Source organism: Amblyomma americanum, chromosome 1 (genome assembly GCF_052857255.1).
Source record: "Amblyomma americanum isolate KBUSLIRL-KWMA chromosome 1, ASM5285725v1, whole genome shotgun sequence".
Classification (NCBI taxonomy): domain Eukaryota; kingdom Metazoa; phylum Arthropoda; class Arachnida; order Ixodida; family Ixodidae; genus Amblyomma; species Amblyomma americanum.
This window is the reverse complement of record NC_135497.1, coordinates 137,868,313-137,895,556: the sequence shown is the minus strand read 5'-3', so window position 1 is coordinate 137,895,556 and position 27,244 is coordinate 137,868,313. Positions and strand designations below refer to the sequence as shown.

Here is a 27,244-nt window from a genome sequence, read left to right as displayed (position 1 = left end):
TTATTGATAAAATTGGCCACGTGGTAACTAAAACAGCACACACATTATGTGTGACGTGTCAAGATTCTTAGCAAGCACAAGTCGATACAACTACCAACCCTCTGAGGCCAGTGAGCAGGCTCGTTGACCCTATCAACGCCAAGCAACTTCGTGTACCAGGTCAACCAATAATCACTGCTTACTCTCGGCATTAAAATCCTCGCATGTCATGATGAGAATTCATCATCATGCGTGACCATGCGCTCCCCTTTGGACGACGGAACGCGTCACGTCGTAGGGAACGTCACAAAGCGCAGCCGGGCCGCACTGCAACGGGGCCTTTTGTCTCTCCTCCGCATGGCGCAGGTAGGAGGAAAGGGAAGAGAGGACGGTGAATGCGAGCCGCCCACTCGCCGTCTTGAGACCGGCAAGAAGGATGACTGCGTGCTCTCCTTCCTGTCACGATACACAATGGATGTATCCATGCCGGGCGCGTCGAGCGAAGCCTGTGATGTTGCTTGATTGATGGGCCCATCGCGCAATCTTTGCCTATGGGCGCTTGGCAGTGCCATGCATTGGCTATGGGCGCTCATGTATGCCTATGGGAAAACTCTGGAACAACCCACGAAACGGGTGTTCGCGTTTCGAAGACGTTAGACATTCCTTTCTCAAAAGCTGAACGCCTCCTTGAACTACTGAGGCAAACACATCACTCCTGTATATAATATATAGAAGGGATATAATATACAATTCCTACATAGCCCACAATGGTTAAACACAATTGGCAGACATCATGCCATGAAACAATTCTGTAAATATGCGCGGCAAGAATCATCGTAGCGTATAGTAATGCATATAATTTCATGCCAAAGCGCTCAGTACCTCGATGTTTTTTTTTTGTTTTTCACGTAATTTGCAACCTTTCTTATCGAATTCTGTTACGCCATCCTCTCTACTATCTCTTGCTTGCAAGACTATAGCAGTTCTCGCGACCCAATCCTCAAGCAGACCTCTAACAAAAAAAAAAAAAGCTCCCCCAGCTCAATTTTATGATTTGTAATTAAAAACTATAAGGCTGGCTAAAAAAATGTGCTCCACATTATCAAGGAGTGCAAAAGCGGTTATAGCGTTTTTTTTTTTCAAAATGAGCCAAATGCAGAAACCGAAACTATTGGAGAATTTTTCGGCTATTAGAAGTGCGCCGAAAGGAGATGAGACCCACAGAGCCTTCAGATAAAAATGAGCCATTTTATGTAGAGCACACCGTTAGAACAAAATGCCCATTGAATCAAAGCGGTGGGCTTGGTACCTGCGCTAGCGCGCTGTCCACTGTTCCGTTTGTCTAAATCATGCAGGTGAATGATCCGTATTATTGTATTCTAAAAACTGTAGGAATTATTTCTTAGTGCAACTACCACGCTCTCAGTGCTACATTTTCATCGTGTTCGAACGAGCTCATGTTGTTCGCTGCGTGCTTCTTTTGGCAGGCCCAATTGAAACTAACCCCGAGCTTAACACTTCCCAAGCTGTGCTTGCTGAACTAAAAAAAAATTATCCACAGGTCAAGCTGGGCTCATTCCCGAAGTGCAAAATATCAGCTGATGTCTGCCGAATGTGAGATACCCTGCTTAACTAAGCGCATGATTGACCCGCGGACACATTCGCAAGCTTTTTGAACCCTGCAAAACAAACCGAGTTCAAAACAATAAAAACTGAAAATGCCTGGATGGCCCTTCGTATTGATCTTCTAAAGGCCGTTATACATATATTTAACCGCATTCGTATCAAAGACATGATACTTTCTACTGGCCGTAATTAAAAAAATAGTTCAGCGACGGCGAAGACTTATCCTTGAAAATTTGAAACGCCCGAAAGCAGACAGTCACTTTTGCTAGAGCAAAATCTGCAACGTTTGCTTTACGATACAATACTCTGCTTATCGGCCCCAAGCGCTACACTTTCCATGCGACCTCGCAAACCGTAAACGAAATAACAATCATCCCTTCAAAAATCAGAATGGCAATCATCTCGTAATAAGCCACTACAAAGCCGATCCTAAAATGCTCCATCTAGCCTTACCACTTCCGCTGTATTCACTAACATGCCTAGGTGTCTTTCAAGTGCGAACTTATTTATCATCTTGTTTCTTCTTCTAGCAGCGACCTACTGATACTAACCAAACGTTTGTTGAATGATACCGCCATGGACAATTAAGTAGTGAGCAGTGCCAATCTTTGAGCTCTTTATGAAAGACCGCGAGGATGCACAAGCAGGGGTTGCACTCATTGCAGTGAGCCAGGACCTACCTTGTTCCCTAACTAACGATTCATCCGACCTCGAAACGTTGTGGCTCAACCACCACGCTGCACAACACACGGTTTTACTCGGTGTTTGTTATAAGCCGCCACACAACAGTCATAATTTTTCCTGTCAGCCTAACAATACACTAAATAAACTTATCCCAAAGCCCCTATAATTCCCATAGCTTTCCATTTTGAGATTTTATTTTGCCGGATATCGATTGGCATAACCATACCACGCCGACAGATATCAATGGTGAAGCGAGAGACGTTTTAGATTACTGCCAGAATTTCAACCTAACTCATGTAGTATCGGAACCTACCCGCGTGACTTAAAAATGTGTAATTATTTTTAACGAATCCTCTAGATAGTGTTTAGCCCATTACGGACCTCCCTGAAACTATTGACCACAAAGCTGTTTTTGTTAGCCTCGTCCTCAAACCAATCCGCAAAACCATGCCTAAAAGACACTTATTAAGGCGGGAACTTGGGCTAGTTGGAAAGCATTTGAAATCATTTTGCTAGCGCTATGCCGTATGTGCACAACATGTCGCACCGTCTAAAAAAGGTGGCGAAAAAGTGTGGCGTCGATCTTGTATTGACTGCCCCGAAGAAACTTGTGCGCTTGTGCCCGCTCGTAAACGGCGAGGCAAGGAAGCCAATGAGCACTATACGAACCACCAAAACAAGTTCGTACCATGCAAAATCGGTGTTGTCTATAAAATCCCGCTCACTTGTGTGGCAAGGCTTATATTGGGCAATCAGGAATGTGTATAAATGAACGGCTGAGAGAGCACCGCTTGGCAACGGAATCCATATCGGCGGGAGGGAATCTCGCTGGGCACTGCAAACGCTGTCTTATCGAACGGTACCCTGGCGACCCTGACCCTGTACCTTGCACACCAGTCTTTCGAGATACAAGCATTCTAGGTACAATAAAAACGAAATCGGAACGCGAAATTTTCGAAGCTATGTGCATTGATAAAGAAGGTTCGAAATGCGTCTGCACTCCGTCTGTCAATCTATCAAGAAAAGAGATGTTCCTGAAACGTGGCGTTGCTACTGCGCGTGTGTAAGTGTCAGCATTTTGAGATGTCTTATATTGAATGTTTTTCGAATAAACGGCAGTTGAAGACTAGCGTCTGTCCTCTGTATTTATGTTCTTTGTATTTTGTGTTCACTAAGCGCTAGCAAAATTATTTCACATGCCTAAAAGAATTGGAAAAAAAAGCGTCTGTTCCCCTGCACGCAGTTTCAGGGGACGCAAAGGGAATGTGTAAGGTATCGCGCGGCCGAAAAATTATATCCATCTGATATTCACGACGCCACGCGTACATTTTTCTTATTCAGACATGTCTAATATGCTCGCCATTAAACCTAGAAAATTCTGGAAAGCCGTTAACCGGCAACATACGCACGCGGTACCCCTCATAGATAAATCAGGCGCAGCCATCACTGGTGCTGAATGAGCTACTTTGTTCAATGCTGCGTTTTCACCCGTGTTTACTAACGAAACTGAAACACCACTTTCAATGCCACATTTAGTGATAGAGCATACTATGCCAGCAGCGACATTCTTCTGACTGGGTATTTCATCCTCAAATCAAAATATGAAACTTTCATCGTCATAGGGTACCGACAATATCAACTGGAAACTTCTAAACAATACTAGAAGCATCCGTGTCAAATGTTTGTGCTTACTTTTTCAGATTCACTTTAAAAAAGACAACTTCCGAACGATTAGAAAAATGAAGAGGTCGTTCCAGTCTACAAATCCGGAAAGAAAGACTGGTCACTAAATTAACGTCCCCTTTCCCTTACTCCGTGACCTCCCATTAAGTGTCCTGACCAAAACGAGTTCGAAAATGCACTGAGTACAAATTTTCAACGTTTTTTCAAAAGTCTGAGAAATAAAATTTATCATTATAATTAACCATTCCAAAAATTAGTGCGCGAAATAAGGTTAGGAAAGAGTCATCTAGATTATGTTTTATATATTTCCTGTCACTTCTGTGAAATACAGCCAAAGGCAAAAACAAAATGTTTTAAAATTAAAGGACACTGGGCTTGAAATGTGAGATTTCGCAAGACTAGTTGCTTCCCAGTATTTCATGGAAGTGAACTTTCACGTTTTTCTTTCTTTCCAAGTGTTTCCTCATTTTGCTCTCGATAACCGGCTTGCTTAGGCGCAGAAAGTGTTGCACTCGACTTTCTAGATCCTTCTACAGAATCCGCAACAAATAACACCTGCAGGCCAGTGCATGAAGAACCCCTGAGGTCATGCGTGGGTTTCCCCTTAGCATTTAGAAGTGCTTTTTTTTCTTCAAATAAATAACGCACGACTGAGTAATTTAATGTGCCACGCTCACTGTACTATCTGAAATGAGCGCTTTATATATGAACACCAATGATTGGGGGCAGAAAACTTTGCCCCTTTGATATGACACCACTCATATCTATATTGGTTTTTTTCAAACGCAGGTTTTCGGCAGCCGATATGCTCTTTCGTGTCCTGAGACATTTCCACAGGCAGACTGAACTCAGCCTACCAGCGGCCACGGGTAAACGCGTATCTCCAGAAAGAACGCTTGTTCACCTCTTGCTCCTAGAAAGAAGCACTGCACGACAAGCCGCGAAAAGGAGACCGTCGGCCGACAAACCTCGGCGTAAACCGGGGCCGCAATCGATCACAGCAGTGTCTTCACTGCGACTAAACTTATCTGATGTGGCCATTGGCCAATAATGTGAGTGGGAATTAACGGCTAATATCTGGTGCTGGCAACGACCCCTAACGAGACACCGCATGAAGTCGCCGAAATGAACAAAGCGCCACATACTAGAGGACCTATGTATATTCACGAAGAGCCCAGTACCGTCCCCCCACAATCTTCGTGCTTCCTCTCCATTTTTCGAGCCGCTCTCTTGCGTACGCCCGCATCGATTCACACGCGTTAGCGCACAGGGAACGTGTACAAACGTTCAAACACAGCGTCCTCTTAATGACCCTGCTACTGGAATAATGAAGGCAGTGCGGTTTCGCGATACGTTCTGCATTCGTTTGGGAGGCAACGCATTGTGGAGGCTTCGAATGCACGCCTTTTTCCTTTCCTCCTTTCTCCTCCGCCTCAACTGCTATAAACAGTCATAAATCATGAAGACAATAGCACATGCCGCATTATGCCAATATATTGCAGCAGTCGTTGGAATATCAGGTGCGCTTTACATTTTCCCAATCGGTAGCACCGTATCGCTGGAGACTGGAGGACGCTTGTTATTGATGGCGTGTACGCGTACATTAATAAACCAATGGCAGAGTGGCACGGACCACGGTCGTTTAGCCATTCGCCCTAATGTGCTTGTTCAATCGATGAGTTCTTTTCCTCATCGGACAGGCCGAACCCGCTGTTGAAAGCGCTCGCCCCCACCCCCCACCCCCCGTGTAAACACCTTAATCATCGCTGCTTTTCCCGGGATCCGCGCGTGGTATATACGAGAAAAGAAACAAAGCACTTGTTGGTTATGAAGGATAAATGTAACAGGAAACATATGCGTGCCCCATCACGTATACGTAGTTGAGTCATGAAGCTGTAAACGTCACGCGGGATGGTGCAGCTCACGCAACGGTGACAGTGGTTAACGGGCGTTGATCAGAATTCTGCATTGGTCGTTTTTAACTAGTCATGCCTCGATTCATCAGTTTCGATTTATGTTTCGGTTTCTGGGGGTTTAAAGTCCCAAAGCGACTCAGGATATATGAGGGACGCCGTAGTGAAGGACTCCGGAAATTTCGACCACCTGGGGTTCTTTAACGTGCACTGACATCTCACAGTACACGGGCCTTTACAATTTCGTCTCCATCGAAATTCGACCGCCGCGGCCAGGATCGACTCCGCGTCTTTCGGGTCAGCAGCGGAGCGCCATAACCACTGAGCCACCGAGGCGGCTGCAGCGATTTTCCGTCGTTAGAATTTCCAAAATGTATGCAATCACAGTACGTCAGCTGAAGCCTTGCTGCACACTTTTTCTTAAGCCACCTTCGCTTTCTTCACAGTAAACTTTCTGCCAACTGTGCTTCGGGCGCTTCATGGACAAGATTCATATAGGATGGCGAAAACAGTGTGATTTCATTAGGCGTGCTCATAGAAAATATATTTCATAACCTTTCTCAGCGCCTTGAGTAAACGTAATAAAGAAACGCTCAGGAGCACACGCTAACACTTTAACATTTGAAGCTGCCTTAACACGACGAGAAAAGAATTCTGCTAAGTGGAATCGGTCACACTGAACAGTTCGTACAGCAATGTTTTCTATTGCATACTCACTGGCAACAACGTTTGTGTGACTGTTGGGTTCACCGTCACGGCCCTCTTCGCAGCACTCTTAATTCTGTAAGAAACTCAAAATTCCCCCCCCCCCCCCCCCCAAAAAAAAAAAAATGTTCTTGGCTTAGAGATACGCTATATGGCCTGTCTTCATGCTCCAAGAGGATGACGGCAACGCACATTTCTGTAATTTGGTCCATGTCTCTGTATTCTGTACAGTTTAAGCTGGTCTACCTTTCTCGCTCGTTCCCTGGCATCTTCAGGGAACCGGTGACGATGCATGATATATTCGTAACATGTGTGCCACCCATGCGTATCTGACAGGTTACCGACATTGTGGGCGTATCGTTTGTTGGCCTAACTATCCGTCGACTGAGACGCGAAGCGTGCTGCATCCAAATTACTATAAGCGGATACAACCAAAGTCTGCAGCGAAGTATGCTCACATTCATGGCATTCACTTGTCCCTCCGCAACAAGAAAAAAGTTCCTTGTTAAAGCTTTTCTTATTACCTAAAGAAAAAGCTGATCACAAGACGGTATTGCATGCACATGTGTTCTCGCGGATCAATGGCTCCCACGGATACATTATGCACTGATCTTACATTTCTCTTAACTCTTTCTTTCGCTGCCTTCATCCCCCTACGTATGTGTAGGGTAGCTAGCCGGGCACTGCATAGTTAGCCACGAGCATCTTACAGAGTATTGCCTCCAACATGCAGTCCAGTCCGGCAACGCTCTTGGATACTAGGTCGCGGAGGAAGCTTGACAGGTGAACAAGGTTCGGTTGAATTTGAGGATGAAGTCTTGGTCGCTGCCCTGGCCGTCGACGCGAGATGCAAGCGCAACGAAACGAATGCATAAAGGTGTGCTCACTGGCAACGCTCGGTGTGCATGTATGGCAAAAAAATAAAAAAAATACCGCGCAGAACGCATGCATTCCTGCAGTGGCGCATTCAAGGCGTAGCACAGTTTAGACCACAAAGTTTATAGTGCAGAAGCACCAGTTGCGTTGCATTTACGCATTACCGAGTGTCACAATCGTTTTGAACTTTTTAATACTTATCCTAATATCGTTCTTTCAAGCCTTCGAGGGCGCTGAAAGGAGTTCGCGCTGTGGTGCTTGTATATAGTGACAATGAACTGAAAAAAACCGGAGGTCGTATTTCCACTCTGCGACCGTATTGTCTCAACGAACATCAGTTATGCAGTGGTGCTTTGATGCCACTGACCACCTTAGCGGGTAATTATACTGACAATTATGGTTGGCGAATTCAAACATTGAGCGATACTTTTTTTCGTTTAAAAACACACAGATAAAATGACGCGGTCACAGCACCCATAGCCACGCTCACAACATGGACCTAATGAAGCAGAAAAAAGTAGTTGTGTTGTCTGGTTCGTGGCTTTGGACCATGACAAAACAGCGCAATGAAAAGAAATACGATTGACGAAAAGCGAATCCCTGGCTGCCAGCCGAACAAAAGACAGCGAGTGTTGAGTCTCATATGCAGCCCATGATGCGACTGGCGAGCCCCGCGCCGGTGCTCTCCGTTGTGCGGCCAGTGCTAGAACGCAGAGCCAAGTGAGCGGAGGTAGAAGTTTTGGTCAGGGCACGCAGCGCTTTCAAGAAAAATTATGCGAGACAGCTAGGATGGCCTCCTTTACTTAGAACGGTTAATCCTTCCTGTGCACAAGATATATGCGCTCTTTCACACTTATCGCCGCCCGGGTAGATACGAAAGGCTTCGAAAATCTGTCATCATGTCAGTGCCTTATGATGTCGCAATTCTAAAAAAATTGTTTACATTCCACATATTTAGCATTGAACAATCGACACCTCCTTTCAATTAATGAGCTAGTTTTTTTCACCCATTCGTTGATACACTGCCTGTTTGACGGACCTGATGTCGTCCACAGAAAAGATGGGCACTTTAGATGGACACCGCGGCGAAAGTTACAAACCGGCGTGAGAATTTTTTTTTCGCTGTGAATGATTGGCGCATTCCCTGTTAACTCTGCTGAAGAGTCATGTACTTTTTTTTTGTGCGCGTGACGAAAACCCCTCTGGCTCCATCTTTGCCTCCGGCCATTTGTTAGCAGACCATCAATATTGCTTCGTCATGATGAAATCGCATTTCTGTGTAACGTGTAATAGTCATCTTGTTACGGACTGTGAGATGACTTCCTGTCATCAGTGTTTTTCTTTTCCTATTTTTCCCGTTTCCCCACATAATATACTTAGTCGCGTGCGATTAGACGTACATGGCAGTCAATGCCTTCTTATTCCCATGCCTGCGATGTTTCCTCGTGGCTAATGAAGCAAGAGGCAAGGGAGACACTTCCACTTGGATAGGGAAAGAAAAGTAGAGGATTGAGTATAAGGCAAGGAGGTTTATCAGAAAGAGGTACCGGTTTACTGCCCACTTGGTTGGGTTTATGGTTTATGGGGGTTTCACGTCCCAAAGCGACTCCGGCTATGAGGGACGCCGTAGTGGTGGGCTCAGGATAACTTAGACCACCTGTGGTTCTTTAGCGTGCGCTGTCACCGCACAGTACACGGGCCTCTAGAATTTCGTCCCCATCGAAATTCGACCGCCGCGGTCGGGATCGAACCCGCGTCTTTCGGGTCAGCAGCCGAGCGCCATAATCGCTGAGCCACCGTGGCGGCTTACTGCCCACTTAGCTTAGCAGACATACTCAACGGGAGAATTGAAGCACCTATATTTATTGACAAAGCAATCACCTGCCCAAGTAGAAAAGCCCCCCCCCCCCCCCCCCCCCCCCTGTTATTACTGCGCCTGCGGACAGTATATGTTCGCACCAAGTGTGCTTCTACCAAAGGGAAGGTAAAAAAAGTGAACAACAGTCCTGTCCTTAGGCGTGGAAATTGAAAATTACATAAGTGCACACACTTTGTGAATTGCCTGCTCCTCTCTCGTTGACAGTCACGATGGGCCAAAGTTCGCCCGCCGGCAGATCACGCAACGCTGGTATACGTACGATTCCTCTTATCAGTCTTTGCTTCTCTTAATATAGCAGAAGGTCGTGCGAGGGCCTCAGGAGCTCAGCAGCAGTCGAGCGATCATTGCTGAAAGGATCGATACGTCGACGGCATGCCCGTGCCACGTACTGATAGCCGCGACTGTAACAGACCCTTCATGAATGATCCGGTCTAACACGCGCGCAGATATATGCAATCTGCTGCGCTTTAGGTAAGGTTTGTGCGGCTTTTGGTAGCGGAGGATTATGGATCTGCGCAATGGGTTTTGCGGCGGGAACACGTGCAAGTTGTTGACATCTACATCCGGTAGGAACAGTAGCAACAGTGTTTTTCGCACTGCACATGACAGTAAACAAATAAATACAGGATCTACAGTTCCCTCCTTTATCCCTTCCCTTACGGCGCGGTTCAGGTGTCCAACGATATATGAGACAGATACTGCGCCATTTCCTTTCCCCAAAAACCAATTATTATTATTATTATTATTATTATTATTATTATTATTATTATTATTATTATTATTATTATTATTATTATTATTAATATTATTATTATTATTATTATTATTATTATTATTACTATTATTATTATTATTATTATTAGTTCGTATCGATGCAGGGATTATGGAAGCCTAGAAATGCTATTACGTTCAGACCCCTTCGGACATTTTCAAGGCGGTCTTTAACAGTAACAATCGACTCCCGAATTCGAGATAAGTAAAAAACAAAATCGCAGTCGGGAGCCTTGACCCTTTCAAAGAAAAAGCGCTTTCAAAAATAGTGTTTCAGGTCAGAAAAGCGTATGACAGTTTGAGTGTTTCCTTCCCTTCTTTTAAATTTCTTTTTAAAATTATTCTGGCCAGAAGTCCTAGAAGCGCAGAAGGCCCCACCAGGTGGTTCACTATGCCCGCCAGATGTTGTATTGCGCAGTTCAACCACAAAGACGAAGGACAGAATACCGCTTCTGCAGCTCAGCGAATATTTTCTTTACGGCATAACGGCCATAAACATGCGCGTGGGAAGTTAGTCGTTTAACCCGCATTTTGCTTGTGATTGGTGACCGAAACGAAGCGTATTCTATTGAACCGTGGCGCCCTCTAGACGTGCTTTATGGACCATTTACGGTCAATAGCCAGCCGTCCATAAAAGAAGGACCGAACAACCCTGCTCTCATCGAGCGTCTCTCCAAGGTGAATAGAAAAAACGAACATCCATGATAGAATCGAGCTGCCCGAAGCCTCCGAAGCAATGCGACCGCCTGCATTCACACCGCTGTGATCCAAAAGCTCAAGTGGCGTATTCTGGTTGTGTTGGCGTTGACAGCTATGCTCTAGGCCAAGTCACTACAAAACACTTGCGTCTATACCGGGTATTTCTTGAAATACCCCAAAGACTAAAAACCTCCCGACCTTCCGCCAGCTCGCTACTCACGCTGCGGACAGGCCACCCGAAACATCGCACACGTGGTGTGGCACTGCCTGCACTACGAGGCACAACGGAACCACCACAAGCCGCCACACGTGCAATGTTATGAAGTGTGGGCATTCCCCATCCACGGCCAGAACGACACCCTCACCAACCTGCGGCGCTTCGCCTCTGTGTGCAAGCTCCACCTGGCTACCTGAGCGACCACAAGATCAAAAGTTATGAAAACACCCCCATTACAAAACCTAATACCCTTCGCCTCCCCACCCAATGGCCTCGAGCCTTCCCTTCTGAAAAAATTCATTCATTCATTCATTCATTCATTCATTCATTCATTCATTCATTCATTCATTCATTCATTCATTCATTCATTCATCTATACAAGGTGTTCTTTAAATCTCTACTAATTGTTCTTTAAAAATCTCTGAAAGATACGATAATGCTGTCTGTAAACGTGGATTGTGCCGTAAGGCGAACATTACATCCGCGGTAGTAACTAGTTAAGATACCATTAGTTAACTATTCACTCATCAACTTCTTAATATTTGTTTTAGGGCCCAGTATAATATGGCCTAATCGGAAGCATTCAACATCGTCGGGCAACATAATTTTTAAACTTGATATATCGATATTGTGGTTCGAGATAGCCGACGTGGAATTATGCGCGTAAAACAAGCTGATACCGAAACCTACGCGCGATATGATGCGCCGGAAGTTGTATAGCCGCACTTGAATTCATGGGAACGCGTTTAAAGGTCAAAAAACGAAGCAGCGACCCTTGGGCGTAGGGACGACCAGCGCCTTACCTCTCTGCGCCGCCGGAGACAAACTCAGCCTAAGTGGGAAGGCGATGCTCCAAGCTCAAAGCCGCAAAGCCGACGAAGCGCTGCTGTGCTCCATTAGTAAATATCGAGACTGACGCAGTGTTCAGTGGGGCAGGGCAGCCGGGGAAAAAGCGATGGTGCCGCCTACCAAGTGCCGCTACAAGCGAGACTGGCAGCCGTTACTGACTTCTCTCACCACCTGAACAACGGCGGAAGCCCCGTGTATCATGCGTCTGCGTGGATGCGCCGTGTCAAGTGGCCGAGTTGGGAATACCTGGCGAAAAACGCTACCAGATACGGCTGCGTGTCTCAAAATTTAGAATGTGGGCGCTTGTTTGGCGGCTGAGAGCTCCGCGGCTTGAAATGGGGCTATACCATTTACGGCGCATGTCACGCTTCTGTTTTGGTATCGTCTCGATTTGAGCGCAAAATTCTACGTTCGATTTCTCGACCCACAGTGCCGATTTAGAAATTTTAACAGCCTGGGTTCGGCCACTCTGTTGAACGTCTTCAATTTCGCGATATAATATTGTGCCCTAAAACATAAAAAAAATGATGATGATTATGGATTTTTATGGCGCAAGGGCAGCTATGGCCAAAGAGCGCCATGTCACAAGGTATTTTTTCTTTTTCTCAAGGTGGGGTCAGAGACCCATTTCCCAAGCATTTCACCCTAAATAAGCCGAGCACCAGACCAGGGGAAAGACTGTACCCATTGTATCACCGGTGGGTACCCGGCGGCACTGGAGATCGAACCCCGCACCTCCCGCATACGAGGCGGATGCTCAACCACTTGGCCACCGCTGCGGTCAAAACATAAAACATAACATAAAAAAAACTTTTAGTTAATAATAGTTAAGTAATTGCATTTTAACTGCCTACTGCCGCGGACATAACGTCCGTCATGCCGTAGAATACACCCGCACACACCGCATTGTTGTATCTTTCAACGCATTGTAAATGAAAATCTGCATCGAGCTAAAAAAGAAAAAAAGAAAAAAAAAGCGCTGGAAGGTACCAACGCAAATAGGACGCATACATAAGAAGATGAGAATTGACCAGCAGGCTATATTTTTCTTGGGCAGGATGTGGAGGAGGGCCGCCTTAGCATTGGCAGTATACGAAATAGAAAGAAACTAGGCAATGTTCAATGTACAGCTAAAAATTTATTCAAAATGGAGAATTGAAATAACACGCATTATTTTTGCTTAATTTGGGTTGTGCGACAGCAGAGGATAGTGCTATGAAGTGCAGCGTTTCCGACGGTCATTGGACGTTTCCGGTATGCTAAAAACGTCTACTGAAGAGCATAGCGGATACGTATTAGCGTATACGTATATAGTATGCCGGATTACCATGTGTTTACTGTTGTAAGCTGGGGTGCAAAGCGGGACGCATACCTGCCACTGTGAAACAGGCGTACGGTAATTCGGCATACGCCCACGCTAAAACTCTATACAAACAAGGTGCCCGCATCCATAAGCGACGCTTGCGTTTTTTTTCTTTACTTGCACGTTGCGAAACATGTATGCCCTACGATACACCACACAGAAGCGCTTGTTTTACATGAAACAAATTTCAACTTTTATGTTACTTTTCAGTCTGTCATATATGCTTGCAAAGAGGCTCGTTCTTAAGTACAAGGGCTTACAATGGCTGCCGCGTGATGTAAAGACGATGTCGAGCTAAGTAACAGTATGTGCTGCAGTGCGCGGAAGTCGAACGTTCAAAATGGGTTGTGTAATGTCTGCTTAAAAGCCTCTGAAGAATTACGCTTGTAAGCTGCATGTACTATAAAAGCTACATGTGTTGCGCAGCGAAAGGCTGGCGAGTCGATTTTCTCTCCGTCCTGGGGCTGGTTGTGAACGGGAGGAAAACAGTGTGTTGCGCACAGCGCAGTTGCGACGTGTTGGGGCATTGAGCAGGGAGCTTGTATGACAGCTTCGCAACGCCGCGTAATGAGATAAGGTATGCTTTGAGTACCATATCAGCACGTTATTTGTGGACTGCGAGCGTGATTTCTTTCCCGCTGGTGCATATTATGACTGTTTAGCTCGAGAAAGGAAAGTAACAGGGGTGACTGAACAGGTCAGCACTGCTGTTTCACGTGATAAAAACGCAGTCGAATGGCGTAGAAAAGAAGCGAAAACACACAGAATGCGAAAGATACGTGAGAACACAACTGCAAGACCATGAAAACGCGCGCACTGGTGCGGACTCTCCCGCTAATCCAAACCTGACCGAGGATGATGGAAGGCTGTTGGACGTCTTTGCGCGCGCGCGTGCGTGTGCGTGTGCGTGTGTGCGTGTGCGTGTGCGTGTGCGTGTGCGTGTGCGTGTGCGTGTGCGTGTGCGCGTGCGTGTGCGCGTGTGCGTGTGTGTGCGTGTGTGTGCGTGTGTGTGCGTGTGTGTGCGTGTGTGTGCGTGTGTGCGTGTGTGCGTGTGTGTGTGTGTGTGTGTGTGTGTGTGTGTGTGTGTGTGTGTGTGTGTGTGTGTGTGTGTGTGTGTGTGTGTGTGTGTGTGTGTGTGTGTGTGTGTGTGTGTGTGTGTGTGTGTGTGTGTGTGTGTGTGTGTGTGTGTGTGTGTGTGTGTGTGTGTGTGTGTGTGTGTGTGTGTGTGTGTGTGTGTGTGTGTGTGTGTGTGTGTGTGTGTGTGTGTGTGTGTGTGTGTGTGTGTGTGTGTGTGTGTGTGTGTGTGTGTGTGTGTGTGTGTGTGTGTGACGCCCGATCATTCTTTTTGTCAAGTACTAGGGGAAAATGCATTCAGTGCAAGTCAAAAACGGAAGGACCTTCTCTTTAGTGAATACGGCTATGCACTCTTTATCACCGCAACTAGGTCCCAATATACCTATTTGGAAGTTTAGTGTTTGTTGGTACATTTCATATAGTCTTAATCTTCAAGAATTTTTTTTTTGTGAGGAAACATTAAAATAAGTGACACAAGTCGATAAAAACAAAAATGCTGCAGTATTAATGCCGTAGCGCGAACATCTGATTACAATAACATAACCTGTATTCGAACTGGTGTCTCAAGCTGGAAAAAATAATCGAAACGAGCCACTGTAGTTCACTTCAAATTTTTCAGCCAAAACTTAGGCGCAGACTTTCTGGAATGACCATTACGTAAACTTAATTGGTTCTTTCAAACAACTAGTTTCTGCCATCTCCTTTCTCCCAGATCTGTAAATGCTCTGCACAGCAATCTGTGCTTCGTCATTATAAATTAATTCCGACTCTTTCATTACGGCCTGTCTTGCAGCCGACATGTCTTGTTGCTCTGGTACATAAAGTTCACTGATCTAAGCTGTTCGTTACTTCGAAACTGCATCTCAATCCTCCAAAGCGATTGCACAATGAGCTTTCAAAGGTGGATAAATAAAGGAAGCAGCTGGAGAGATAAGGTCATGCTACAGCGAACTAGGTATGAATACATTGCACATCACAAAACAATATCAGGAAAAGACAATAGCAGAAAATGCACTGAAAGAAGTAATATTTATTTATTTATTGTCATGTGCCCACTAACAGCCATAGGCATTTAACAGTGGTGCACTCAGAGCAGTGAACGAGATATTAACCATGAAAAGAATAAAAAAATAGTAACAAAAGAGCAATTAAAATGACGAAGACGATGACAATGACAAGGAATGATAGAAACAGTTCACAGACAAAAGGTGCTAGAGTACCAGTGAGCACAGGAGGTTTCGCTTAAAAGATTTCAAATCGTGATAAAACATATCAGGACCACATGGTACCATGACGTTATACGTACACATCATTCGTACAATTTAAAATTTAAGAAAATGATTTAAAATCAAATGAAGACCTGCGCAAAGGGGAAGCACCTTGTGGCGCAGAAACCTTTAAGTAGTAATCATGCTACTACACTGATATTGAAGGAGACGGAAGAGAAAACTGCCCATCAGTAGATAGCAAGTGGGAGTCACGTCAGGCAAGCAATTCTCGCTCAGCAGCCGCGACGAGCAGACAACGTAAACTTTGCAGAATAAGGATCGCTTCTGGTTATATAGAACGCGCCTAGTAGAAGATGGCAGTGGATGACTATATTTCATGGTATTTTCATCCGCGTTAAGCACAAAATAACCACGACAGTGGACGCAGAAATTACGCAAGGAGCATGACGCATGACATTACGAAGAATTATTCCGAAACGACCCCGTTCACGAAGCTTTTGCGGCACGACGCGGTTCCCGTTAACTGAATTTAGTCCCAACAAATCAGCCTCAGGCAAATACTCGCGAATTTCGATTATGCGATACTCGAACTGCATACGAATAGAATTGAAAAATGTACTCCAATTGCATTCAAAATTTTTACCGCTCCACACGCTTAACATTTTATCGAAGCTGGCTCTTTGCTTGAATCTTCAATGCGATGGCAATACAAAACAGCCGCAGGATCAAATCAAGTGCGCCTGGGTTGCACAATTCACCCGTGCATATCGAGTTACTGCCTTTTCAAAATATTTAAAACAATCTATAGTAACTTTCTTTTATTAGAAGTTTCGGTAAACCCACCTAAAAATGAAAGTTACATGCGTACTTTGTGCTTCCTAAACATCGCTGTTTGCTTTAGACCACAAAGAGAGGACTTTTAATTAAAACGCTGCGATTTGTAGAAAAAATTATGGCGAAAATACTTTCAAATCGTACACTATGTAATAACTACACGGCTTTAGTTTCCTGGTTTTATTTTTTTTTTTTAGAATTGGGGTAACAATCAAGTGCAATGTTTAGTGCTGAAATTCGGGTACAGATCGGGTTAATCGAAAAATGCGTTCAATAGTGTAGGTTTTTTTGGATTACTTTATTCAGCAAAAATTACAGACTTATCAGCGCGCGTTTTTGTGCGGGATGTAAATAAATCGTAAATTGTAAATTGTGGGGTACAACGGTCCCGAAGCAACACATGGGTTGTGAGGGATGCCGTAGTGGAGGGCTCTGGATTAATTTTAGACCATATAGGGCTCTTGGACGTGCACTGACGTCGCACAGCACACGAAAGTTATTTCATTTCACCTCCGTCGAATTGCAGGCGCCGTGGCTGCGATTCGATCCCGCCAACTTGAGATTAGCCCAGTGTCAAAGCCACGGAGCCACCGCGGTAGTTCGGACATAGAATGCTTTATTTTTTTGCGCACTATTATAGTAAATAATAAAAAAATTGCCGGGTTACGCCATTGGACTGTTTGCCAAATAAGATATTGTTATTTTTTTCATTATAATCATTACGTCCCGCACATTACCAAGTCTGTGCTAGACCACCGTGCCTTTGTTCGTACGATACAAAATTATTCAACAATAGAGCGGTCATTTGAAATTCACAACAGCGTTGGATCAGAGCGTGGGAAGCGTGAATGGTGCCACTAAGACGTCCGGTCGGTACCTTTATGTTCTGCGTGCAGCCCGGTTGCCTTCCCGTTCTAAAATGTGCTCTTGGAATTCATATTAAGCCACGCTATGAATGACAAGCGTTGAAAATGTTTAAAATAATCAACAAATAACTGAGAACACCGCTCTAAAAATGAGTACAAGCATTGCGCTAGTTTACGTACAGTGCTCTCGGGTTTGTGCACTGGTCAACACATTTTCTTGGAGGCGAACCTTCAGGTGTCAGTCGAGTTTAAATCAATTTTTCTGAATTACGCTCTGTGGGGAAGAATCGGCTGACATCGGGTTTTAAATGAAACCAGCGCTGACACAAACCATTCACCGTCATCTTATTCAAGTTAAAACGTCACCTGACGTGAACGAATGCGCTTGCACACCATTCTAGTCAAATGAAAGGCTTTCCCAAGTAACGAATAGGGGCTGGAGTATGCATCCTGCTTGCCGAGAAGCACGCATGAATGCGAATAAAACGAGGGAATAATGGATCGGAACCCCGAATCTGGGATCGTATATATATTCGCACAAGCTTCATAAACTAAGGGGGCTATGCGGCAGTGCACTAGCAGTTAGAATAGCCAGCGCGAAAGGCGCCAGTAAGTCCCATCTCTCACCTACGGCAAACAAGTTGTGTTAATTAACCCCTGACATTTATACCCGGCGTTCTGTGTGCCGGTATGCCCAAAACAGCACTACGGGACTGCTGTTAAACTGTTTCCCTTAATGAACCCCAAAGAAAACAGCGGCTTTAAAGCTTGTTAGCAGCAGGCTCTGCCAAACTAAGCTCGCATTTCCCTACAGCCACTGACGCCGTGCTACATCTGTTTTCACGGAACACCCACGCAGCAGACACCACGCGAAAATACACTCGCACATGCTCGCATTGGCAGGAATCTCGGAGCGTAAACGCATGGCAGACGCAATTGTGTAACATGGAAAGAACTTTTCGAGCGGCATTAAAACAAATTTTTTGTCAGCGAGTAAACGTAGTCTTTTACAGGAAATGCTGCAGAAGCAAAGACAACAGATAACAAAAAAAAACAGGTGCACGCGTACAATATCAGATATTTTCCTCTCGACAGCGAAGTACACTTTACACAGCATACACAGCGCTTGTACAGCGAAGTGCGCTTTTAACCGGCCAAGGCTTTCGACTGGGCTCGTCAGAATATCTAAGCACTACAGCAAGCGTGAAGAACTGCCCTGCACACGTAGTGCTAGCAACTACGTGTATACAAGAACAAACAAAAGAAGCATGGTGGAAACGCATGATATAAACTGAACGAGCTGCTGAGCAGGAAGGCATGCTTTTGGGAAAATTATACAAACGGAAATTCCATTTGAGTATTCCTGTCCACATCGGCGCACCCAGAAACGAGCTAGCGGATGGATTGCAGGAGCTGCCAAGCTAGCTGTACTTCCGAAAATCGGTCGAAGAAATAACAAGCAGCCAGTATCTCAACACAAGCTGTCAATCAACAGTTTTGGCCTGATGGGGATTGAAATTTAAAATTTCCGTCTACTTATCATACGGGACGTCCAGCGGACACAGCATTTTTTCATCGGTTTTGCGGCTGGTTGTACTATGATATACGACTCAATTCTTCCAATAGTTCTGCGCATGTCCTAAGCTGAACCTGCGAGCGTCGGACAGAGCATGTTGGTCATCCTCCCCTTGAATGTTGCCCATGCATGCGAAAATCAGCGGCTCGTCAAGAGCGAACTGTCACACCAACCCACCTGATCTCCTTTGTTTCTCTCTGAACTCATGCCTCGGTCCAACAACGAACATGTGCAGAACGGAGCGTTACGCATTCTTAAGAACGACTCATGTGCCTTAAACATTTGAAATATTTACTCTCAGGAACAAACTCATGAGCCGTGAACAAGGTGCAAGGCTCAGTGCCTCAGGTATTTTTATTTGTGTCTTTGACGAGAAAAATGTACACGGGGTCGATATACTGAGATGCGCGTGGTGTCACTACTGCCAATATTCACTTTTTTTGTACTTTCTCTTTTCAATGTCGCCGATTTTTAATGATCGTTTCATTCTTTCATTAGCTTCGAGGTTTTTGAATATCCAACTCCATCGATTCAGTCTACCTCTCGATTTCTTTCTTTTTACAAATATTTCTTATTACCTACCTGAGCAGAAAAGTTGTTCATATATGCAGTTATAGTACTGCAATAGGTGGCACCCAGTACTATCCGGCTCTGATTAAGAACAGAGCGGTAACAGTGAACGCCATTTTTCTTTTATTTGCGCCCACTTCGTTCAGTACAACTCCTCGCCTAATTAGATCGACAAGCTCGCTCAACTGCGCGGGTGGATAAGATTCGGAACGGAAAAGTTCCGGCACACTTGCCCGTCGCACGCAGCTTCAGTAAGCAGTAGCGTGGGCCCTTTGGAGCGCGACGCGGATGAACACAAGCTCTATCTGCCGAAACGATGTGTATACAGTACACGCTCAAAGAAGCGCGCTATGCGTGCTTCGTTGCCACGTGGCCTATGGTAATGCACTGGAGCTTGTTATTATCAATGAGCATTGCGGGTGGTAACTGCGTTCGTGACACGTATACGCCGGCCTCAACATTATGCGACTGGCAGTCTTAATCGAGAACGCAGGACCGCATTCGTCCTACTTATCCGCTGCGTCAAGGGATTCCAATAACGCGAGCGGTTCAAGTCAGCGCCGACGACGGGCCCCTTCACTGCCTGCGAATAGCGCGCTTCGCGAGCTGCAAGGCCGCGTACCAAGCGACGCGTGCGCTTCGCGTCGTCCGCAGCACAGCGCGACATGTCGGAGCAGCAGAGCTGATTAGGTTGCCCGGTTATGTACAGCATCAGTCATTGTGATTTAGCCTTGCGACACGACCCGCGCCAGTCGTCCCGCGAGGACGTATTCCTCCATGACGCAAGCCTGCTGGGTGCGTCACAGGTTGTGCAGGGATCATTTCCGCGTGCGAGAGATAACACCGCCGTATATACTTGCCGGGAGAGGTTTGACGTGCTGATTTCTCCGGGCTCGCAGGCCCGTTTTCAGCGGCGGGTCTTCGCGGCTTAAAACCGCGACGACACGGCACAGCGCCTCTCGAACACTAGCCTTTCAAGCCACGTACTCCTTCGATTTTCCCAGTAGCAGATTCTTTTCCCGAGTGACAAGCTAGCGGGGATTTTTAATAAGTAGGTAGAACGCAGGAATACGGTCAATATGCGCCGATGAACCCGTAAAGAAGACAACGGTTTCCTTTGTAACGAGAAAATGAAAATAAACCAGCGCAGTGCCTGGGCAGGCCACCTGGCAAATAAAGTCATCTTTGCTCATGACGGGTGAAATTTATAGTCGTCTCGAGAAAGAAGGAACATGAACAGCCCATCGATACACAGAATTCTCCCTGACTGTGTACCTTGTCGGGCATTTTGATCGACAAGGTGATCGAGACGACTAAGCGGGTTATTTACGTCCCTTTTCTGTCTCCGCTTTGCGAGCCGCGCATTTTTGAAAGGGTCGTTATGTAGACGGAAAATGAGATTGAGAGAGAGAGATAAATACGACTGAATTCTAAAAGGCCATGTCTTAAGAAGAAACCCAAATGCCTACTTGACATATCGTCAGAAAACAACGAATAGTGTTGATAAATAGTTGTGACAACGCTGCATGCGCCCGCCATTTCTTTCCTGTTTTCGATAAGTGCATATAACCACAAATTTTTAGGCTTGCACGGGGTTTTACTGCTCCGCATGAACAAACCTTCGTCTAACGAGCTCATGACTCAGCAAGTCCTGGAGATTTACATGTGCATGCTGCGCAGAACTCGAACTGTGAGCATAAGGTCTCTGCGCAGTTCCTGCCATGCAACACCAATAACTTTGTTTGACTGAACTACTATCCAGTCCGGTACTTATGGAACATTTGTGGGGGGGGGGGGGGGGGGGAGGGGGGGGGAGAATAAAGAGGGGAACAGGCACAAGATGCATTACTTAGAGCGACAGTAGCCGCCACAAAGGAGACCGAAGTGCGATTTTCCGTTGTTTCGTTCATTATGCCACAATAGTGCGTATGGGCATCTGCGTGCGTATGGGTGTGCGTGGGTATTAGGGTTTAAAGATATGGACATCCTATGGCGCCTAATTTCACAATAGCGTCGAACAAAACAGGAAAACGTGAGAGGGGAAGGGATGACTGAGCAGAAATATGCAGGGAAAGTTTCACTAATCCCATGGATTCGCGCTTGGGAATCACTGCGTTTCAGTTCCTTTCTAATAGTAATTTGCATTAAATTATCGGTGAACCTAGCCTGAATAATACCAATATCACGCGATTTTCTCTACACAATAACTTTCTACTACCAAAAGTACGTACTAATTACGGTAAACAGACAGTTAAATTTGCAGCAATTAACCACTAGAACAGCCTACCCTTCACCGTTTCACTGTTAAATGGTTACCGTCACTTGATTCAAACGGTCGTTGCATTCTTTCCTTTGTACTTAGATCTCCTTTTTTTTTTCTCTAACAAAGAACATCGCTTTGTGTTATTCTCTTGTATGGTTATTATTGCTGTGTTTTTAAATGTTTTTTCTGCTCTGGTATTGATGTTTTATAACCCTTATTGTGGTTATTGTTTGTTCTTTCGCTGTAATTGATGTTTATTCTTTACATAGCTAATGTTTGTAAGTACATTTATCACCCGAGGTCCTATCACAAAAGGTCTCATAACAGCTTTCCGCTTCAGGACCTCTTTCTGCAGTTCATATTCTGATAGAAAAATTGCAAGTAAGAATATTCATGATTAGCTAAACATCGCGTATACGACAATCTGCAGCTCATTTTGTTAAACCATCAATGACACAGGCAACTCAACTCGAATGTTTCTGTGAATGCTTCCAATCATTCGCCGAAACAACATGTCTGCAATGACAACGATATCGACGTTCCTCATATCCTACACAGATTAATTCGAAGAGTTACGAAGAGTTACAATGCTACAGGCGCTCAGCGAGATCCAGCCGCGCTCCAACAAAATGGAATCGCACTTGAATTTCGCGGTAGCAGCACTATCGACAGCGACCAAATCACCAGGCACGACAACCTTACCTTCGCAGGTCCATTCACACAAACGCGAAGTCCGGAGGTGAGCGACTGCCATTGTCAGGCAGCACGCAAGATGGAAACGCCGCCGAAACTTGAACATCCAGCGTAGCCAAAGACGTTTGTTTGGATGCATGCATACGGCGCCTTCCGCTGCGCAGTAGCCACACTGTCGCCATCCGCCACATCCGCCGAACGAAGCTGCACACCAACTCGGGTGAACCCGACACGTAGAGTGCTGGGAGAGCCGTTGGTGGGTCTGTCCTTTTTCTTTTTTGCGCGAAGCGCGCGGCTCATCGAGAATGGGCGCAGTTTCTTCGGCGGAAAAAGCAAACGCGCAAAACTAGTGCGACGCCCTTAAAAGCGTTTCAGGCGCCACTTATCTCCCGGGAGGCTCATGCACGCTTTAAGTGGCCTCGCGCCGTTTTCTCCGCGACCACGAGCCTTCCCCTCTCCGTAATCAGGGGCCGGCCAGCAGCCGAAGCATTTTCTCCGCGCATGGTCCAGCAGCCGATAACGCCGCTCGGGCTCCCTCGTGTGCGTTCGTGCGTTGATACACGGCGCCAATGCGACCGGCGCCTGCACAGAGCTTCTTGGCTTGGCGAAATGTTGGCCAGCTTGTTTGCTTATCGCGACCAGATGGAATTCGAGAACCGTGCGCCGAATCGTCAACCGCGCGATGGTGACGGCGGCGGATGCGCAGACATGCATGAGGCAAATGAACGCTGATGTCTACGCTCCGCTCACTCGGCTGAGTGAGGAGTCAGATCTGAATTTCGTTCTTGACTGAAAGATACGGCAGCCGGCTGCCGTCAGTCGCCGATACGTGTAAGAGCATGATGCAATGTAAACATCTGGCAGATCCCGACATCTCGAGTGAACACACTGCAAGCGGCTGCGTCAAGCAGCAGCAGCAGCAGTCACATAATTCGAGCGTGTAAACCTCCGTCGTCCCCGGCAGCTGAATTCTTATGCTCCATAGATTCAAGATGCTTTTTTCTTCATTCTTTGAAAATTCATCATAACATTTGCCGTCTGCTCTCTGCAAAAAAGTGGTAAGTAGGCACGGTGTGCCTGTTGTTTTCTTGGCTCCAAATAAGCTGGGAAAGTTGTGACCACGTATCTGCAGCATCAAGAAACGAGGCTCTCAGAAAAATCGTGAAACTCCATTTCTCAAGTGTTCCGCTGGAGTGGTGTATTCTATTCTCATGTCATGTGGGAAGTTCAACATCGTGCAAACTGGGCGTTGTGTCAATGACCGTTTAGGAGGGCACACACGAAAATAAGAAAACCTAGAACAGTGCGCATATTTAGTTGCGCAAGTCAGTAAATGCTAAGGATGTCTGGCCCAATTCGAAGGGACAAAGATTCTCGGTAAGAGTACAGGCAAGACGGAACGGATTGGTCTAGGATACAGTGGGTACAAGCTTCCCCCTGGCCTGGTGCTCGGCTTATCAGGGGTGAAATGCTTGGAAAATGGGTCTTAATTTTGACCCCACCTTCAGTAGCCGAAAATACCTTGTGCCGTGGCGCTCTTAGACCATAGATGCCCTTGCGCCATAAAAAATCATCATCGTCATCATCATCAGCATCATATTTCCCCATCATAATCCGGATAAGCGGTCACTACCTGCCCTAAGTAGACGTATTCTCTTACCACTTCCAGCACTTCGCGACCAATCGTGAACTGCTGTTCCCTTGCGAGACTGTTGAACGTTACTTTGGTTTTCTGCATGTTAACTTTTGGATTAGTCGTTCTCCTCTGCCTGTCTTATAACTCATTCATCATGCTTTGCAGTTCATCTCCTGAGTGACTTAGCAAGGCAATGAATAACGATTAATTACAGTTTATAAGTCTCAAATGCGTTACAAAGTTTCCTGTCTCGTACGTCTAACCTCACAGGAAGCCCAGCGCCTCATCTTACCCGCCATCATAAGAGTATTGGTACATACCACGACCAAGCACTGCCGTATACATTATCTTTTCCTTTGAACAAGTTTGTCTTAACTGAACAAAGGAATGAAAGAATAAGTTTATTTCTAAAGGGGAACAAATTTCTCCTTATCCCCAAAGGATTTATTTGATACGCTTCAATGCGTCATAATTGCGTGCAAACTTTCATTTCAAGTTGTTGTTATGTCCTCTCTCTCATGTTGCCAAAATTCTCGAGAAATGTGCAAAATTTCCAATCGATTAGCTATTTTTGATAGTTTAACTGTTCAACTCGCCCTCTTGTCTCTCTTGTCTCTGGCCGGTGCTTCAATGAGCGAGCCCTTGAACATAGACGATCGATGCAGACCCGCACAGGCAGCAATCTGCCATTACACTGCAAAAACTGTGACAGCCGCAACTGCGTTCCTACCTAGACAAAACTGCTTTCCTCTCCTATGCACGCTGCAAAACTGAAAGGGAGGTTATCGAAGCTTCCTGATAGCCAAAAGGGGATGACGACTGCGTTAGCTCGCCCTCGCTGTCGCTATCTACACCAGAGCTAGAGTTTTTAGAAGGGCACGTTCGTGTTCACATCGGATCTGATTAATCTGTACGTTTCTGCTGATGTTTCTATCGTTGAACCCTATGGTGATAGTGTTTTTCTTATTTTTTCGTATGTTCTCTGGCCTTATTAACAATGTGTTTTTCACAAATAAAATCAGTTGGAAGTCTGCGCCTTGCCTGTCGATTTGTGTGCCCTCTCGTCCCGTCTTGTTCGCGCAGTTTATACCCTTTCTGTTCTCTCTTATCCATGTTTTATTTTTTTTTCGGTGCTGTGCACCATATTGACGAATACGCTGTATGTGATGGTGAGTGCCGCCAAGCCGTTCTTTTACGGTTTTTTCTGCCTTCACCTCAAACGTATGTCTATACGTTGTTTGCAATGAATATTATGACTGCAAACAACTGAAAACTAATGAAAACAAATGAAAACTAAAGCAGCTTGTTTTCTGGCTTGTAACCTAATGCTCCATTCACATAGAGGCAATAGCTTTGTATTTAAGAAAGTGTTAACTTGCACTCAATAGGCGGACAAAACAAACGAAAATACGAAATAAAAGTAGACTGTCACAAAGGCTCCAGTGCGAGTGCAGAAAAATGTCAGCACGGCAAGGAAGTGAACATTCCTTTTGAATGATATGGAAATATGCATACGTCAAGTGCATAATGCGCAGGCCTCGCCCCGAAAAGGATATTGAGAACAACTAAATTCAATTATGGTTCTCAGTAAAGATGCATTATATGGCTCTTTCTCGCTATGTTGATATTTGCCCGACAGCGAAGGATTCATTTATGCTGAGAAAATTGCGTTTACAAATTTTCCCGCCCCTCGATGCAAGCTTGTGACGTCAAGATCGAGGACTCCGAGACAGCAGTTTAGAAGTAAATGTCGGTGTAGCCTGACTTCATGGATCCGCACTTAACAACTGTCCTCGACGGAGTGCAGTTTCCTTGCGAATCGGTCGCTCATGGCGACACTGGTATTCCATTTTTTAAAAACCTTTTCTAGCTTACGAAAGTTCTTTTTCAATTAAAGCAGACTACATGTCATTACAGCGTGGTAATCTATTGGCACAGCCAACTTCAGTTTGTCCTCACCGCATGTCCGCGCTTTCACCGCCTTTAAGGTGAAAGTGCGCACTGCATTCGTTCATCAAGCCATTTCAACCGGAATATTCATGCGTGGTGCTCACTGCATGCGGCACCATTGTTCAAGAAGCCAGTTAAGGTGACAAAAATGGCATGGCTAGCTGTTGTTTTAACTTTATGTTGCTGCTGCCCAACTGATGTTGTCTGCTTGCACTGTGACATCCGCTTTGTAGATGACTGACAGCGACATTTTACCGCTACGTAAGGTGCAGTCGTTGTACGTTACGACAAAGTGTTGTGAGCTAAGTTGCCGAGATCTACATCGCTACGAATGCTGCTGACACGAGCCAGTCGCCGTTTGTTGTCTTTCCGCCATACTAATGCAACGCGAGGGAGGGGGAAAGCATCCACACAAGTCCGACATTCCGCAAGGCTCGTAGTGAGGCACTGAGATTCAATCGAGAGCGCCAAGTGACGCGGCACGGCAGTGCTCGTTTCGCCAACAACCGGTTCGCCGTAACGGCACCGCTATGCTCGAACCGTGTCATTTCATTCGCGTGTATTGCGCCCGAATCTGCACGTCCCAAGCGCGCGGCGGTATCTTTGCGCACGCTGTTGGCACCGGATCAGCTGTCCCTTCATCGCTAAGGAAATTAACGCCAAGATCAGGGCGAACAAGGGCAGGCGTGTCGACATCAAAATTGCATGCCACGAACGAAGGGGGAGCCCTCAAGCGCGAATAGGCGGCCCGTTCATTCCCCATTCCGCGCGTACCTCCGTTCGCAGCGGCCTCTCTTCCGCGAGAGGCGCTGACACTTGGTCGGTGCATTAGGGCGCACGCGGATCGCATGCAAAGGGGACCCCTGGCAAGCCGCTAATTGCGCCCGCCCGCGCGCGCGCGCCAGCCCCGACGGGCGCGGGGAAGGCGGGTTCGCCGGCGAGACCGCCCCACCACTGCGGGTCCTGGGCCGTTGCCGCGGCAACGTCGCATCGAGCGCGACCACAACACGAACCACCGCGGCGGCTGCTGCTGCTGCTGCTGCTGCTGCTGCTGCTGCCTGCCCAGCCACCGTGCCCCCCTTCCTCTCTCCCGAGGACTGCGTCTTCCGCCGCTGTTGCGGTGCGGCGCAGTTTCCGCGTATATACCCTGCGAGGACCGCAGCTCGTAATTTATTTGTTTTTCCTTTGCGTTCCTCACGCGTTTGGCGAAAGGCACGTGGGTGATACGGCCGGCATTACAACGGTGCAGGAAGAGTCGCGGCCACAAATTTGAGCCGAAATCTTGCACGCCCTGAGTAAACAAGTAAGC

General features: G+C 46.2%; 1 long non-coding RNA gene across 1 annotated transcript in view; it reads right to left on the bottom strand.

Moving 5' to 3' along the window:
* LOC144136209 (uncharacterized) overlaps window positions 1-22,484 on the bottom strand; it is an 87,568-nt gene extending 65,084 nt beyond the window's left edge. The window contains exon 1 of the long non-coding RNA XR_013315576.1: window positions 22,359-22,484. This is a non-coding gene — a long non-coding RNA (uncharacterized LOC144136209). The remainder of the gene's footprint in view (window positions 1-22,358) is intronic.
* Between the last annotated feature and the right edge of the window lie 4,760 nt (window positions 22,485-27,244).